This window comes from Pseudorca crassidens, chromosome 5 (assembly GCF_039906515.1).
Source record: "Pseudorca crassidens isolate mPseCra1 chromosome 5, mPseCra1.hap1, whole genome shotgun sequence".
Taxonomy (NCBI): Eukaryota; Metazoa; Chordata; class Mammalia; order Artiodactyla; family Delphinidae; genus Pseudorca; species Pseudorca crassidens.
In genome coordinates this window covers 48,233,996-48,252,186 of record NC_090300.1, presented here as the reverse complement: position 1 = coordinate 48,252,186, position 18,191 = coordinate 48,233,996, and positions in this window count along the sequence as shown.

Genomic DNA, 18,191 nt, shown 5'->3' with positions numbered 1-18,191 from the left:
GAAATAAAATTTTGTTCAAATTAATTCTGAACATAGATTTTTTTCAAACAAGTAAATGGAAAATTGCATTAATAAAAATCAATTAAAATAATGAAATAGAAAAGCAAATTACACATGATTCTGTATAATCAGAATAATTATAAAATATCAAAATATTTTAATAAATGGTGAAGAAACTTTGAGCAGAATTTTGTATATCATTAATCAGAAAAGCATCTGTTCTTCAAAAATCAAAGTAATTTTAGTTATAACCTTGTTAAGGGATTTTTTTGGTAAAAATATATTAATAATGCAATAAATAGACATGCATAGTGAGATATATAGATAATGCAAAGCTTCCTAGATATGGAATCTATCCTACAGTTCCATCACTCAGTATAAAAAGGGGAACATTTAGGGACTTCCCTGACGGTCTAGTGGTTAAGACTTGGTGTTTCCACTGCAGGGGGCACGGGTTCAATCCCCAGTCAGGGAAATAAGATCCTGCATGCCTCATAGCATAGCCAAAATAAAAGGAGAGCATTTAAAAAAATCTTCTACAAAACAAAGATGATAGTATGTACTATATAAAGGAGTTAGATATCAGTCCATCTTTTTTTTTTATAGTTGGAGACTTTATGATAATACTTTAATGAAATGGAAAAATGAAAATGACTATGACAATTTAGCCAGGCATCTTATCAGATAGGAATCAAAGTCTGAACTATATCTAAGATAACAATCATGCATTTCATTTAGAAAACAAAAGGGGATGCACTCATTAAAACAATTAGTAAGTTTGGATTTAGGCACATTTAAAGAAAACTTTCAAGTATTTCAAAATTGAGAAATATAATTGATGCAGAATATTCATGTGTGAATTATGAACAGAAAAATAGCATATATAAGAAGCAAAGCATATTTCTCCCTAGACTTATATCATTTTATAGTATTCAATATTTATTTTTATTATATTTGTCTATTTACATTTCTTTCTAGATTCATATGCAGTTATTTTTGACAACTTCAAGCTGAATATACTTACACTTATAAGAATGATAAAAATTAAGTGCTAAACATTTCCCATACACTTTATTTTAAAAGTTTAATCAATTATATTAATTATATTTCATGTTATATATTAAATATATAAACTGGCTAAAATACCAAATAATTGTGTTTTCATGACATAGTTTACATTGAATGATGACTACCTTAAAATACTGACCTTACATGTTTGAATATGAATAAATATAAATTGAAATATTTATTTTAAGTACCAAATTCAACTAATTATCACTTTCAGAAGACGATTTTTTAGAAGATTTTAAAAACTGTGAGAAAAAACAAACTTTCACACACACAAACACACACACACATACATATATTTATGAAATAGAACATTTAATAAAAAGTCAAAAATTATTAATTAATAAATGAATAAAATAATTAGTAGATTAAAAATTCTCAGAAATTTCTAATTTCAGCCATATAAATCAGCATATCCATAGACTAACTTGGGAAAATTGTACCATTTTTATAATTATATGAATTTAATTAGCAGAACTTTCTCATTAAAAATGTTATCCACAGCAACAGACTTTGGATGTCCCATCCCTAAATTGCTATTGTTACTGGCAAATGAAATTAATAAAATAATAATGGGCAAATAAGAAACCTAGGTTTTGTTTCTCTCTGAGTTTAATAGCAACTGGCAAGTGACCTTGGCAAATCACTTAACCTCTCTGAACCTCAGTTCCCTCAACTGTAAAATGAATGGCTGTGCTAAATGAACATTACATTTACTTCCCTCTCTGAGATTTTCTGTTCTGAATAGTAGGATGTAAAAAAATATGATTAACTGCTAAACCTTACATTTCTATTTGTTTGGTAATATGTTCTTTTCCTAAAAATGTACAAACATTTATACATTTCTATTATGCATATTAATTGGCTTTTCAGAGTTAAAATATACTAAAATGGCATTTTGAGCATATATATCTTCCTAGACCTTGAAAAGTTTCTCTCAACTTCACCTTCATCTGACTCACTGTTGCAAATAATTAAATCTCTCAAGGTGTCAAAACTAATTTGTTCACAGTAAGATGTGGCTTGGTGGTTCAGGGTTCTGAAAAGGGAAAGGCTAAAAGGGTTGACAAATGGATTGAGCTGTGAAAAATGAGGAAACTATGGTCTTAAATTGCATACATTTAAAACTTCCTTGAGAAAAATAAATCACCTCTTGTTTGCACTTTACTATGCTGTGTTATTGCTGTGAGAATACACAAGTTACAACAGTAGTATATTAGGAAAATTATACATACTCTTTTATATTTTCTCTTACAACATTGATTCTTTAGCTTATGTTGATTAAAAACAATAACGTTTTAATTAAGAGTTCAGACAGTTCAATTTCTTAGTACTGAAATTACACAATTGGCATTATAATAATGCTGAGGTAAACAGAATATAGTATATGCAAGAAAATCCCCACGTAGACATGTACATGCCCAAATGTGGATATAGGTCCCTAACTATTAAAAAAAGAAAATCAGTGTCTTTGGCTTATGATAGGTCAACGATGTATATTATTAAAAGTTGGAAATAAATTCTGCTTTACTTTTCTGCAGTTTCCACATCTTACATTCATGTTTCTAAAATCTGATCTCACAAGAATGAATTAACTGAAGTTCACTATTTTGTGTTTTTTAACTATGAATAATAAAATTTTATTTTATATAAAAAAGTATATTTATTGTTTCAGATTAGTGAATTAATTGGACTTTATTAAAGCAGTTTAATTCTAATGTTTTCTTCTGATCATATTATTATGAGCATTCTACTGCTTTTCACTAGTCAAAGTAGAATATCATTACTTTGGTCCTTTAAGTCAATACACTTAAACACAATTAATTGTGTGAAGACACAATTTTTAAGGAATATGATTTGCTTTTGACCAATCTGAGCACAGATGTTTTGTATGTTAGAATCAGAGGGTTTCTACACCTTTCAGGTTTCAAAACATGGGATCCGTCACTCAGAGCTAAGTTAATATTACAAACAGATTGATGATAATAAATTAAGCTACACAGTGAGAACTAGGATTCTAAACATATTCACTTATTGAATATTGTTGACAGAAATAATCAATGAAAAATCTATAATAGGAAAAGAAAAGAGTTTTATTTAAGCCAAACGGAGGACCATAGCCCTGGAGACACAGATTCAAGAAGCACGTGGATTCTGTTCCAGTCGACTACAAAATGGGGGAGGCTTATATAGGCAAAACCCATAAAAGTTACATAAGTTGTTCAATTAGCATTGGAGCTGGCAAGAAGGGTGTTTGTTAAGCAAGGATTGGCTGAGGTTCTAAATAATTGCATAGATACAAGGGGAGATTTTGAGACCATAAGGTTGCATCTGGCAGCTGCTAGCAGAAATTGTTGAGAATGGCTGGTGGTGGCCTTGAGTTTGATTCAGTTCAGAAAATTCAAGTTCTCAGTGATGCAGGAATGTGTCTGAAACCACATCCTCAATGGCCACCCAGCTCCATTTTGGGTGCTTGAACCACAGTTACTCCATTTTTAAAAAAATGCAATCTTTAATGGTTAAAGCAGATGTACAATGCGTGCCTGACAGGCCAAAATACAGACTATTCTAGTTAGCATAAAGTTCAAGCCAAATCACGTATATCCAGAATGATTCCCCATATCTCAGTATGTGAAAATTTCCTGCGTCAACAGCTTCAACATGCCAGGCACTGTGTTATTCATGAGGTATATACAATTTTTAATTCTCACAACTCTTTTCTTTTTTTAATCTTTTGGCTGTGCTGCATGGCATGTGGGATCTTAGTTCCTCAACCAGGGATCGAACCCGCACCCCCTACACTGGAAGCACGGACTCTTAACCACTGTACTGCCAAGGAAGTCTCCACACAACTATTTAAGTTAGGTATTCTCTTCTTTTCTTTTTTCAGTTCAAAGTAACTAAGTAGTTTACCTAAAATCACACAACTAATGGTTGAACCAGTATTTAAACTCATGATCTCTCCAACTTCAAGGCATCTTTCTACATCCTGGTTATAGTAATATGTAACACCTATAAATAAAATAATCATGTATCCTGCTTTGCCTAGGAGAGTCCTGCTTTTCATCTGTTCTCTTAGAGAAATATGAATAGAGCTTCTTCTCATTATGAGCAAATCCTGGTTTGCATGATAAATTATGTGGTATCCCTAAATATAGAGAATATATAATGGGCTTATACTTTAATATCTAATTAACAAGGAATTTGTGAAAATCAGTATAATCTGTATTCTAGTAAAATATAATCTGCCTACTTCCTTTTCTGTGGTTCCTCAGCTGTCATTTTCTCATTTCATCTATGTAAGAATGGTTAACCTCATTTGTTTGTACTTTTTACACCTTTATTTCCTGTAATTGATATCTAGTCTCATAGCATTGTGGTCAGAAAAGATAGTTGATATGATTTCAATTTCCTTAAATTTACCAAGGCTTGATTTGTGACCCAAGATATGATTTATCCTGGAGAATGTTCCATGAGCACTTGAGAATAAAGTGTATTCTTTGTTTTTGGAAGGAATGTCCTATAAATATCAATTAAGTTCATCTTGTTTAATGTATCATTTAAAGCTTGTGTTTCCTTATTTATTTTCATTTTGGATGATCTGTCCATTGGTAAAAGTGGACTGTTAAAGTCCCCTACTATTACTTTGTTGCTGTCGATTTTCTCTTTTATGGCTGTTAGCATTTGCCTTCTGTATTGAGGTGCTCCTATGTTGGGTGCATAAGTATTTACAATTGTTACATTTTCTTGGTTTGATCCCTTGATCATTATGTAGTGTCCTTCTTTGTCTCTTGTAATAGTCTTTATTTTAAAGTCTATTTTTTCTGATATGAGAATTGCTACTCCAGCTTTCTTTTGATTTCCATTTGTATGGAATATCTTTTTCCATCCCCTCACTTTCAGTCGTTATGTGTCCCTAGGTCTGAAGTGGGTCCCTTGTAGATAGCATATGTACAGGTCTTGTTTTTTTATCCATTCAGCCAGTCTATGTCTTTTGGTTGGAGTACTTAATCCATTTACATTTAAGGTAATTTTCAATATGTATGTTCCCATTATCATTTTCTTAATTGTTCTGGGTTTGTTTTAGTGGGTTTTTTCCTTCTCTTGTGTTTCATGCCTAGACAAGTTCCTTTAGCATTTGTTGTAAAGCTGGTTTGGTGGTGCTGAATTCTGTTAGTTTTGCTTGTCTGTAAAGGTTTTAATTTCTCCATCGAATCTGAATGAGATCCTTGCTGGTAGAGTAATCTTGGTTGTAGGTTTTTCCCTTTCATAACTTTAAATATGTCCTGCTACTCGCTCCTGGCTTGGAGATTTTCTGCTGAAAGATATCCTGTTAATCTTATGGGGATTCCCTTTTATGTTGTTTGTTGCTTTTCCCTTGCTGCTTTTAATATATGTTCTTTATATTTAATTTTTGATAGTTTGATTAGTATGTGTCTTGGTGTGCTTCTCCTTGGATTTATCCTCTATGCGACTCTCTGTGCTTCCTGGACTTCACTGATGATTTCCTTTCCCATATTAGGGAAGTTTCCAACTATAATCTCTTGAAATATTTTCTCAGTCCCTTTCTTTTTCTCTTCTTCTTCTGGGACCCCTATAATTCAAATGTTGGTGCGTTTAATGTTGTCCCAGAGGTCTCTGAGACTGTCCTCAGTTCTTTTTGTTCTTTTTTCTTTATTCTGCTCTGCAGTAGTTATTCCCACTATTTTATCTTCCAGGTCACTTATCCTTTCTTCTGACTCAGTTATTCTGCTATTGATTCCTTCTAGGGAATTTTAATTTCATTTATTGTGTTGTTTATCACTGTTTGTTTGCTCTTTAGTTCTTCTAGGTCCTTGTTAAACATTTCTTGTATTTTCTCCATTCTATTTCCAAGATTTTGGATTATCTTTACTGTCATTACTCTGAAATCTTTTTCAGGTAGACTGCTTATTTCCTCTTCATTTGTTTGCTCCAGTGGATTTTTACCTTGCTCCTTCATCTGCTGTGTATTTCTCTGTCTTCTCATTTTGCTTAAGTTACTCTGTTTAAGGTCTCCTTTTTACAGGCTGCAGGTTTGTAATTCCCATTGTTTTTGGTGTCTTCTCCCAGTGGGTAAGGTTGGTTCAGTGGGGTGTGTAGGCTTCCTGGTGGAGGGAACTGATGCCTTTGTTCTGGTGGATGAGGCTGGATCTTGTCTTTCGGTGGGAGGACCATGTCTGGTCATGTGTTTTGGGGTGTCTGTGAACTTATTATGATTTTAGGCTGCCTGTCTGCTAATGGGTGGGGTTGTTGTGTTCCTGTCTTGCTGGTTTTTCGGCATAGGGTGCCCAGCACTGTAGATTGCTGGTCGTTGAGTGTAGCTGGTTCTTAGCTTTGAGATGGAGGTATCTGGGAGAGCTTTTGTCTTTGATATTATGTGGGGCTGGGAGTTCTCTGGTGGACCAATGTCCTGAACTCGGCTCTCCCACCTCAGAGGCTCAGGCCTGACACCTGTCTAGAGCACCAAGACCCTGTCAGTCACACACCTCAGAAGAAAAGGGAGAAAAAAAAGAAAGAAAGAAAGAAAATAAAAAATATTAAACTAAAAAAAAGTTTAAAAAATAGAACGTAATAAAAAAAGAAGAAAGAAAGAGAGCAAACAAACCAAAAAGCAAATCCTCCAATGATAACAAGCACTAAAATGTATACTAAAAAAATCCCGAAAACAAACCAAAAAATGGACAATCAGAACCCAAGGACAAATCGCAAAAGCAAAACTATATGGACAAAATCACACAATCATACACATATATATATATGTGTCCACTGCTTCAATTTTGGGATGATTAATTGTCTATTCAGGTATTCCAGAGATGCAGGATACATCAAGTTGATTGTGGAGATTTAATCTGCTGCTCCTGAGTCTGCTGGGAGAAACTTCCCTTTCCCTTCTTTGTTCACACAGCTCCTGGGTTCAGCTTTGGATTTGACCCCACCTCTGCATGTAGGTTGCCTGAGGGTGTCTGTTCCCCACCCAGACAGGATGGGGCTAAAGTGGCAGCTGATTTGGGGGCTCTGGCTCACTCAGGCCGGGGGCAGGGAGGGGTACAGAGTGCAGGGTGAGCCTGTGGTGGCAGAGGCCAGCGTGATGTTGCAACAGATGAGGCACACTTGTGTGTTCTCCCAGGGAAGTTGTTCTTGGATCACGGGACCCTGGCAGTGGCGGGCTGCACAGGCTCCCGGGAGGGGAGTTGTGGACAGTGACCTGTGCTTGCACATAGACTTCTTGGTGGCTACAGCAGTGCATTAGCGTCTCATGTCTGTCTCTCGTGTCTTTGTTGATAGCCGTGGCTTGCGCCCATCTCTGGAGCTTGTTTAGGCGGTGCTGTGAATCCCCTCTCCTGGTGCACCTGGTAAAAATAGTCTCTTGCCTCATAGGCAGCTCCAGATTTTTCCCCAGACTCCCTCACGGCTAGCTGTGGTTCACTAGACCCCTTCAGACTATGTTCACGCAGCCAACCCCAGTCCTCTCCCTGGGATCTGACCTCCGAAGCCCAAGCCTCAGCTCCCAGCCCCCACCCACCCTGGCGGGTGAGCAGACAAGACTCTGAGGCTGCTAAGTGCTGTCAGCACTGATCCTCTGTGTGGGAATCTCTCCGCTTAGCCCTCTGCACCCCTGTTGCTGTGCTCCCCTCCATGGCTCTGAAGCTTTCCCCCCTGCCAACCCTCCATCTCTGCCAGTGAAGGGGCTTCCTAGTGTGTAGAAACTTTTCCTCCTTCACAGCTCCCTCTCAGTGGTGCAGGTCCCTTCCCTATTCTTTTGTCTCTTTTTTTCCTTTTTTTTTTTTTGCCCTACCTAGGTACATGGGGAGTTTCGTGCCTTTTGGGAAGTCTGAGGTCTTCTGCCAGTGTTCAGTAGGTGTTCTGTAGGAGTTATCCCACATGTTGACGTAGTTTTGATGTATTTGTGGGGAGGAATGTGCTCTCCATATCTTACTCCTCTGCCATCTTGAAGGCACCTCCTAGAGGGCTTTAATATCATTGTCCTGGAACTTCATTTTCTCAGGATTATCCTTTGTATTGGAGAAAAATACTGATATTATCAGCAACCTCTAATAAAGCTTCATTTATTGCTCTATTTTTAAGAGCCAAAATCTGCCTGCATTTTGTCTGCCCCAGTACTGTAAAACATTCTGCAAGATCATTTTAATTCTTAATAAACTAGCAGCATGCCCCAAATCAACAGTGACTTTTAGGGGTTTCTCATCTCTTTATGTTAGTTTGCTCAAAGGGTTAGAGATGATATGTCAAAAATTAATTGAGTTAACCTGCAGAGACTGAATTTAATCCTTTGTTAAGTGATTTTCAGTAGTTATTTTTAACATTATTGGTTTTACAAAATCTAGTGAAAATTGCTTCTCAACACTCATAAGCAGGCAACATCACAATGTTTACTGTTCTAAATGGACAAAATCTTGCTAAAATTGACTCAGGCTAGAATAGGAAGAAGTTTAGTTACAGTAATGTTCCTTTCCTTTTCCCTCCCACATGATAATCAAGACCCTTCTCATTAAAAAATCAGAAAGATTAAGAAATCTCCTCTGATCTTATTCTGCTGGTGATAACCATTCTCTCCATGCCAAGCTGAGAGCTCAGTTATGCAGTTATTTGTCATATATTCCAAGGTCAAGTAACACTGGATTCAGTCTCCAGTCATCATGGAGCCTCTAAATACAAAATAGTCCATTTCTAATGGTACTTGTTTGAACTTCTCAATTACTTCCAAAAACTGGCATCTCTACATTATTTTGTTCTCAGGGCCTACACCTTCCTTTCAAACAGAAGTGTACACTTTGCTTGAGTCCTTGAGAGAGAGAGTCTCCTCAGAGAGTTTAATTCATTGCCTTTCTGAGTCTATATCCTAAACAACAGCCTATGACCTCTCCAGTGAATCAAGTTTGAAACCTAAACCTTAATTAAACTTGTGGAAGAGTATAGCATGTTTTCTTACTAAAATGAAATTAAATTATAAATTAACTGCAAAAATATGTGTGAAATGAGACAAAAATTTGGAAATTTAGAAACCCATTTCTAAACAATTCGCGAATCAAAGAATAAACCACAAGGATCATAAAGTATTTCAAGAGGAATAATAATGAAAATACAACATTCAAAATGGACGAAACACAGATACTTTAGGGCTTACAAGGTAATTTATAGCCATATATTATTATGTTAGAGAAGACAAATTATAAAAAAATCAGTGGACTGAGGATTCTGGTTAAAACACGTAAAAAGGAGAGCAAATTATACACAAAGTAAGCAGAAGGAAGCAAAAATAAAGAAAAGAACAGAAAGCATGGAAAAGAAACAGAAAAACTGAAGAAAATTAACAAAACAAAAAATTGATGATTTAACAATATTAGTAAAAATGATGTGCTTCTAGCTAGGCTAATAAAGAAAAATAAGAGTGATCACAAAGTAAATAGTATCAACAACAAAGGAGGGAAGTTCTACAGTTATTACAGATATTAAATAATGAAACAATTCTATTAAAATTTTATGCCAGAAGATTTAGCAACTTAGATGAAATATGCAAATAATTTGAGATAAACAAATGGCCAAAAAGAAATAGAAAATCTGAATAGCCCTATATTCAAGAAAAATTTAAATAAGATTTTGTGTTTTATTTTGGTAAATAAGCAACTTTCCACAAAGAAATGTCTCACATATGAAGAAAGACTCAGAAAATTTTTAAACAGACTCAGATAACATACTTGTCTTGAAAGAAGTGTTAAAATTAATTATTTAGAAAGGAAAATAATATAGGTCAGAAATGTGGATCTACATAAAAAGAAAGAGTGTTAGAGAGGAAAAACTGAAAGTAAAATATTTTTTATTCTTTATATTATTCTTAGTTCATGAAATACTTAGGTATAAATCTGAAAAATGTGTACAATACCTACATGAGAAAAACTACAAAATTCTGATGAAAAAAATTAAAGATCTAAATATTTCACGTACAAGGATGGGAAGGCTCAATATTGTTAAGATATCAGTTTTTCCCAGCTTGACTCAAAGCAATCCCACTAAAAATACCTGCAAGTTATTTTGTGGAAAGTGACAAACTGATTCTAAAGTTTATCTGGAAAGGCAAAAGAACCAGAAGAGCTAACATGATATTGAAGGTGAAGAACTAAGTCAGAAGACTGACAATACTCAATTTCATGACTTACTATAAAAGTACAATAATCAAAGTAGTGTAGTATTAGCTAAATAACACACAGATATATCAGTGGAACAGAATAAAGAGCCCTGTGTATGTGTGTGTGTGTGTGTGTGTGTGTGTGTGTATTGATCTCTGACAAAGGAGCAAAGACAGTTCAATGGAAAAAAAAGTAGTCTTTTCCATAAATTAAGCTAGAAGATTTGGGCATCCATACACAAAAATAAAAAATAAATATGAATAAATCTAGACACAGACCTTGCATTTTTCACAAAATTTCACTAAAATTAACTTGAAATGGATCGTAGATCTAAATTTAAAATGCAATACTTATAAAACTTCTAGAAGATACCATAGGAGAAAATCTAGGTGACCTTGGGTCTCATGATGAGTTTTAACACGAATACCAAAAGCACAATCGATGAAGAAAAAAATTAGCTTGACTAATCTAAAATTAAATATGTCTTCTCTGTTAATGACATTGTTAAGGGAATATATAATAAAACCCCCACAAACTAGGAGATAATATTTGAAAAACACATATGTGACAAAATACTGGTATCCCAATATACAAAGATATTTTAAACTCAGCAGTAAGAAAATAAGCAGCTCTAATATGTCTATTAGAATAGACATCTCACCAAAGAAGAGATATAGATGGCAAATAAGCATATGAAAAGATGCTGATCATCATATGCCATTAAGGAATTACAAATTAAAAAAATAGTGAGATACCACTCTGTATTCAAGATTGTCTAAAATCCAAAAGACTGGAAATATCAAATGTTGAGTAGTATGCAGAGCAACGGGAACTCTCATTCATTGATAGTGGGGATGCAAATTGGTAGAGCTACATTGGAAGACCATTTGACAGGCTCTTACAAAGCCAAACACAGGTATATCACATAAACCAGAAATTGTGCCCCTAGGAATTTATGCAATGTGTTGAAAAAATATATCTATGCAAAAATCTGTACATGAATGTTGCAAAAAATTGAAAGCAACCAAGATGTCCTACAATAGATAAATGGATAAACAAACTATGGTTCATCCACACAATGGAATATTTCCATTGATAAAAAGAAATGAGCTATCAAGCCACAAAAAGACATGGAGGAAATTAAATATACATTTCTAAGGGTAAGAAGTCAGATTTGGTGGTAAGGAAGAAGGGGGTAGGGATGAATATGTGGAACAGAATTTTTAGGGCATTAAAATATTCTGCATGTTACTCTAATAGCAGATACACAGTATTATTCATTTGTAGAAACCCACATAACTGTAAAGCACAAAGCATGAATCCTAATATAAACTATGGAATTTAGTTAATAATTATATGTCAATATTGGTTCATCACTTGTAACAAATATACCAGACGAAAATAAAATGTTATTAATAAGGGAAACTGTGAGTTGGCGAGAGAGCATATAAGAACTCTGTGTATTGTCTCTTATTTTAAAATTAAAAAGATAACTGAAAAAAACAGTATGGAAGGAAAAAAATATGTTGGCCTTCTTTGCCCTTTATCAACTCAAATCAGTCAGTAACCGAGTAGGTAGGTAAAGTTTATTTTAGTATAATTTAAAAAATTAAAGCTTGAAAAAAATTGGAGTTTATTCCAAAAATGCAAGATTAGCATAATACACAAAAATTAATGCATTTCATCATATTAAAGTAATATAAGTAAAAAAAGCATATAATCATTTTAATAGATGAAAACACAATTTTGAAAAAAAATTCATGAAAAACCTCTCAGGAAACTAGGAATAGAAAAGAAAAAGTCCAATATTGGAAGAATGGTTTCTACTTAAAATCTTGAACACAGAGTATATAGAACATCTATCTATATCTATATCTATATTCTCCTTATTTCTTTCCAATTTTGTACTAGAGGCCAGTATAAAAAAATATGAGAAAGAAGAAATAAAACACATAAAATTTGAAAAAAGTAAAGCTTTTTGTAGAGATGGCATGATTGTCTACATAGATGATCCAAAGGAATTCACAGAAAAATATTAGAACTGATAAATAATTTTATTAGGTAGTAAAACACATAGCTAATTTACAAAAGTCAATTTTATTGTTATATACTATGAATGGTAACTAGAAAATAAAATTTAAAACAACATCATATACAAAGCATTAAATTAAAGTTTCGAGAATACTTTAACTGGGGATTGATTAGCTGAGTATACTGGAAATTAAAAGTAAAAGGTTTAGGGAAATTAAGGAGAGGGTAAATAATGAGATAAATAATATTTATCCATTTAACTATTAATAATGTAAAGATGGAAATTCTTCCCCAATTCATCTGTAGATTAAATGTAAGCATAAGGGGCTTCCCTGGTGGTGCAGTGGTTAAGATCTGCCTGCCAATGCAGGGAACACAGGTTGGAGCCCTGTTCCGGGGAAGATCTCACATGCCATGGAGCAACTAAGCCTGTGAGCCACAACTACTGAACCTGTGCTTTAGAGTCTGTGAGCCACAACTACAGAGGCCACATGCTACAAATACTGAAGCCCACACACCAGAGCCCATGCTCCGCAACAAGAGAAGCCACTGCAATTAGACGCCCGTACACTGCAGCAATGATTAGCCCCTGCTCACCGCAAATAGAGAAAGCCCACACGGCAATGAAGACCCAATGCAGCCAAAAAAATAAATATATAAAGTAAATTTTTTAAAAAATTGTTTAAGACATGAGATGGGGCCAAGCCTCATTCTTTAAAAAATAAATATACAAATAAAAAAATAAATGTAAGCGTAATTGGAATTCTAGCAAGATTCTTTAAGTATACGAGAAATTGAATCTGAAATATATCTGGAAATTCAGAAGTCCTAGAATATGCAAAATGATTTGATAAAAGGAAAATATTTGGCGGACTTATAATTCTCTAGTTTTAGTTCTTACTATAAAGCCATCTAGATCAAAATAGTGTGAACTACACACCAATCACCAAGTGCATTGTCTCCTGGCCTCAGCTTAGTCTCAGCTTCTTGGTTTTTTTTTATAACACTCTTTCTTGAAATACGTATTTCCACACTTTCTATACTTATGAAAACAGATTTTATACTTCAAGGTCAAGTGACACTATGTCCTGTGATAAATGCAATTTTCTTTCTTTAAAAAACCAGGTTCATTTTCTACTACAATGCTCCTCATCATATATAACCTACTATACTACAGCCTCCAGAACAGCTTTTCATCTAATAAAGTTTAAATTCCTTCAATGCAAAGTTTTCTCTATGTACATATTAATATAACATTATAAATGCACCCACGCATAGATAATTAACACACCTTGATCTGATTCAACCATAAGTCATTGTCTTGACTATCACTTAAATGTGTATTTATGAGCCTACTCTCTTATATTTCTTCTCACTTGAAAAATCTTGTTCTTTCACATGACTGACCTACATGTCAGTGAAAATGACTCATACGCATTTCTTAATGTCTTACAGAGTCATCTTGAATTAAAGCTTTTTACATTTAACTTTAAATGAAATTTGAGTATTATACATTTCTTTTTTATAATAAAATTTTTTATTTTTAGACCAAAGTGACTCACAGAAACATTATTTTTGTTTACTTATCATCTTTGAGAGGATACTTTACAATTTAGGAAATTATTCTTTCTTACAATTACTGATTTTGAATCCCCACCCCTCATAGTCCTGCACTATATTCTATAACTTTATTAAGGAATACAGTTAACCATCATACAGAACAATTTGTTTAAATATAACGTACAAATTCCTACACACTCAGAGTCAAATACCAGGAGCAGAAGAAGAGAAGGCATGTTTAGTATACACTGTTTTCAAAAATCATCCACTGATTTCCTGAGTTTTCTTTACTAGGAGAAATACTATTGTCTGAAGGTTCTGTGTTTCAGTTTTGATAAAACATCTATACACCTGTAAGATTGTCCTCTGAAATCCTGTGCTACCCAGAGGGGATGTTAACCTTTTACCTTATTTATTTTTATTTTCTGCCTGATTTCATAGAAGGTTACATCTTATATCTAATGTTGATAGCTATAATTTCTAGCAATGCCATATCATCTTTCAGACACTTTTCCTGCAATATCAGCATTGTTATAGAGATTGGTGATCTTGGAATACCTTCCACCCTACCTTGACTTTCTCTGTAAACCATCAGTACTAGACCAACAAACGCTGAGGTGAGTATGTCTGCCTATAATATGTACTTTCTTTCATATTGGTTCTCAAATCATTTCGTTTCACTTAATTATACCCATGCTTATCTGGCTGTGGTCACCATGTTATCTGCCAAGACATGCTCTTCTGCACTGTGACCATGTCTCTCATCCATCAAGGTGTGAGACTCAGATTCCCTGACTACTGAATTGGAGAGGAAAAAAAACATATTGTGAACAACAAACATACTAAATAAGTAAAAGTCATACATGAAACAAAGAATGTGAAAAATAGAGAAGGGTAATGGATTATAGGACCGCAGGTGAGGACCTGATGCAACTTTTAAATAGAGAGGTAGGAAAGACTTCCCTGAGTGGATAACATTTAAATAAAAGCTTGAAGGAATTGAGGGAGCTGGCTGCATGGAAATCTGGAAAGGGGGCCAAGTATTAAATAAATTTTATTAATTCTGTGTTTTTAATTAAGTAAGTTTGACTTTATTTTCTGTAATGAATGTTTTTCCTCACATTGGGGGATATCTTTTAAAACTTATTGTTTTTTTGATATGTATAATTGTTTATGGTAAAGTTTATATATAAAAATAAAACATATATATGTTCAATAAATTTCTTTCCTCCATTAATATTCATTAGAAATATTGTAAATTCAGCTATTTTCTGTAGATATGATTCCATAAAAGAAAGGTGAACATCAGAAAAAACATGAGAATTATCAAAAGATATTAAAGCAGCTACAAGATACTGACTCTCTCTTTCTCTCTCTCTTTTTCTCAGCTGATTCATACCTTTAGACTTATTTTTTGAAAAGTTAGTGAATAAATTCTGAGTTTAAAAATACTGAAGAATATCAGGCATCTATTTTCCTTTTTTCAAATATCTTAGACAATTAATTTGTGTTTAGTATTTGTTCTTTTATTTATTGGTTTTGCAGAAGAATACATCTTATTCAGTATTTGTAATTAAAAGAAAATAATCTATTGAAAAAGACAGTTTGTGAAAAACAAGATTTTGGTCTTATAATTCTCAGTAAAGTTTATCTGACAAATTTTTAAAAAATGAAAAAGGCATGAATGGAGCATGTTTTATATGTTTAGGTAACTGCAGTGGGACCTGTGTTATTGGAGTAGAGTCAGAAAAGATGAGAGTATTAGAAGATGAGACCAGGAGGTAACAAAAGGGCTGTTTATGCACGGCCCTATAGGTCCACTTATTGTTAGAGAAATTGAGAACCATGGAGGAGTTTTGAGCCATAGAATGACATGATATGAACTACGTTTTACAAAAATCACTCTGAATTATATCTTTAAAATAGCCAAAATGGAAGACAGGGATAGTTAGACATAGAGATTATTGCAATAATACAGGCATGGAAGGTCATGTCTTCATCCAGGGAGTTAGCAGTTAAGTGAGAAGAAATAGACTCTCAATGAACTTAATAGTAGAGACAACAGAATTGAATGATTATGTAGGGGGCATGAGAGAAAAAAAGGGGACAGAATGACTCCAAAGATTTTTTTCCTGAAAAATTGGAAGGGTAGAACTGTCATCAAATGAAATATAAATACTGCAGTAAATAATGTTATATAACATTCATTAACAACGAAATAGTTTCTACCTTAGTAAAATCTAAGAGGCCATTATCTTCCTCTGTTAAATGATTATATTACAGCTAATAAACCTTGCTATAATAATGAAGGATAGATAGAAAAAAAAACTTAAAAATAGAAAGATTTCATCTGTAAAGCTTATGCTATTCTCCCTTACATAAATCTCTAGTTCCTGTGTGGACTTTTTATCCATATTATTACAATGACTAACTAATCTATGCATTCTTTAATCACTATTAATGAACACCTACTATATACTAGTATTTTATGATCTAGCAGTAAAAACTGCATATCTAAATTCTAGTGAAGATAAGATGTTAAGCAGATAATTTTAAGTATATTTATACAGTGATTTTTTAATACTTATTTAATTCTCAGAGTGCTACCTTAATTATATTAAATACAATGTGAATGCAAATATGAAAGTGAGATAGTTGGGTGGAACAATTGATAGAACTTTAAGATTAATTGGATACTTAGGATGAAATAAGAGAGGATAATAATTATGATAGATCTTAAGCACCTGGAGAAATATCAGGCTCCAGAAATTGATTTTATAATGAAAACAAGGATAAAGAACCAAAGAAGTGTAATCAGGAATCTGAAATGAGTGAAATATGTTTGGAAATCATTTCATATAACAGTATGGAAAACGAAGTGGTAGGGATTATAGCAAGACACAAAACAGGATCTAGGATCTCTGCTTAAAAATGGTTGTAGAAAAGCAGACAATATATTTTGGAGGTCTTTCCTGTCCCTTAGTAATGAGTAGTTTTGGAGAAGAGAGTACCAAAACCAAACAGAAAGCCATTATACCTATACAATTAAAAAATCACCCTCTTTAGCAAAAAATCGGGCGTGCAGCATTGTGAATACTTTCTGTATTTTGACATAACTGACATTCTCCAGATAAGGAATAAAGAAAGAGGCACTGATGTTTGTAGGTATTGTAGAGTAGAGAAAACATTTTTCTTGTCTCTCATCTTCCGTCTATTCACTGAAATCCATCTGATAGTAGCAAGTTGTATGGAGTCTAAACATTATTTCTAAAATTGGCCTGAAGAACAGGCTCTAGTACCTGTTTGTCCTGGAAGAAGAAGAAAACTAGAGAAAGAACTTGAATTTGAATGTTGACTCTTTCATGTGAAAGGACATTGGCAGGCCTCTTTTAACAGGCTCTAAGCACATCTGAACATAAAGGAAACCACAGTTTGGGTTCTAATGCTAATCCCTTCAGAATGTAGATGATGAAAGAGATATTTTTAAAGTGTCAAGCATTTGCTGATTTTAGAAAGCTTAAAAATGGTAGAGCTAGATTGCATGTGATGTCAAAGCCCATGTTTGTTCCAGTCACCACTCAGATTATAGCTACAGTGTGTTTGAAGGAAAATGTACCAAATCTTTAGACTATATTTACATATGTAGATGCTACATGCATGTTTCAACAAATGAATTTAAACTACTTTTTAAGTTATAATGAAAATTTGATCTTAAAATGGCTGACTTTTTAAATGGTAAAACACTAAATCAGATGTATCTAGAATTTTATTTTAGACTATATAATTCAGCTAAGGCATTTAAAATTTGGCTGAGAATCACTGCATAAAAATAAATAAAGGGGATGGAGTCAAGATGGCAGTGTGGGAAAACGTGGAGTTCACATCTCCCCACAACTAGGGTGCCTGCTGGATGCTGGTAGGGGACCCCAATTCCCAAGGAGACAGGAGGAACCCCCAACCAAACTGGTAGGACACGGGGGGACTGAAGGGGGAGGAGAAATGGAGGCCTGACAGGACCAGTGCCCCTGAGGGGTGGCTGAAAGGGGGGAGGAGTGCCCATGCCTGGAGGGACCCTTGGGAGCTCGGATCAGGGGGGAGCACGTCAGGCTTTTTCCCTGCCCAATCAGCTGGGGAAGTCTGCCCAGCTCTCAGGCTGAGTCCTATGCCCTCAGAAGTCCCTCCGGCTGGGTTAGTCCTGGGGGCGTAGGAGGGAGGCCAGGAGAGAACAGGAGAGGCAGGTGGGAAGGGCCATCCAGAACCGGGGTGGGGGGAGAGCAGAGGGTGTTTGCCCTGCCCACTTGAGCCCAGGAAGCATGATGGCTCCCAGATGGGGGCCCTGCCCTCTGAGACCAGAGGTAGGAGGCA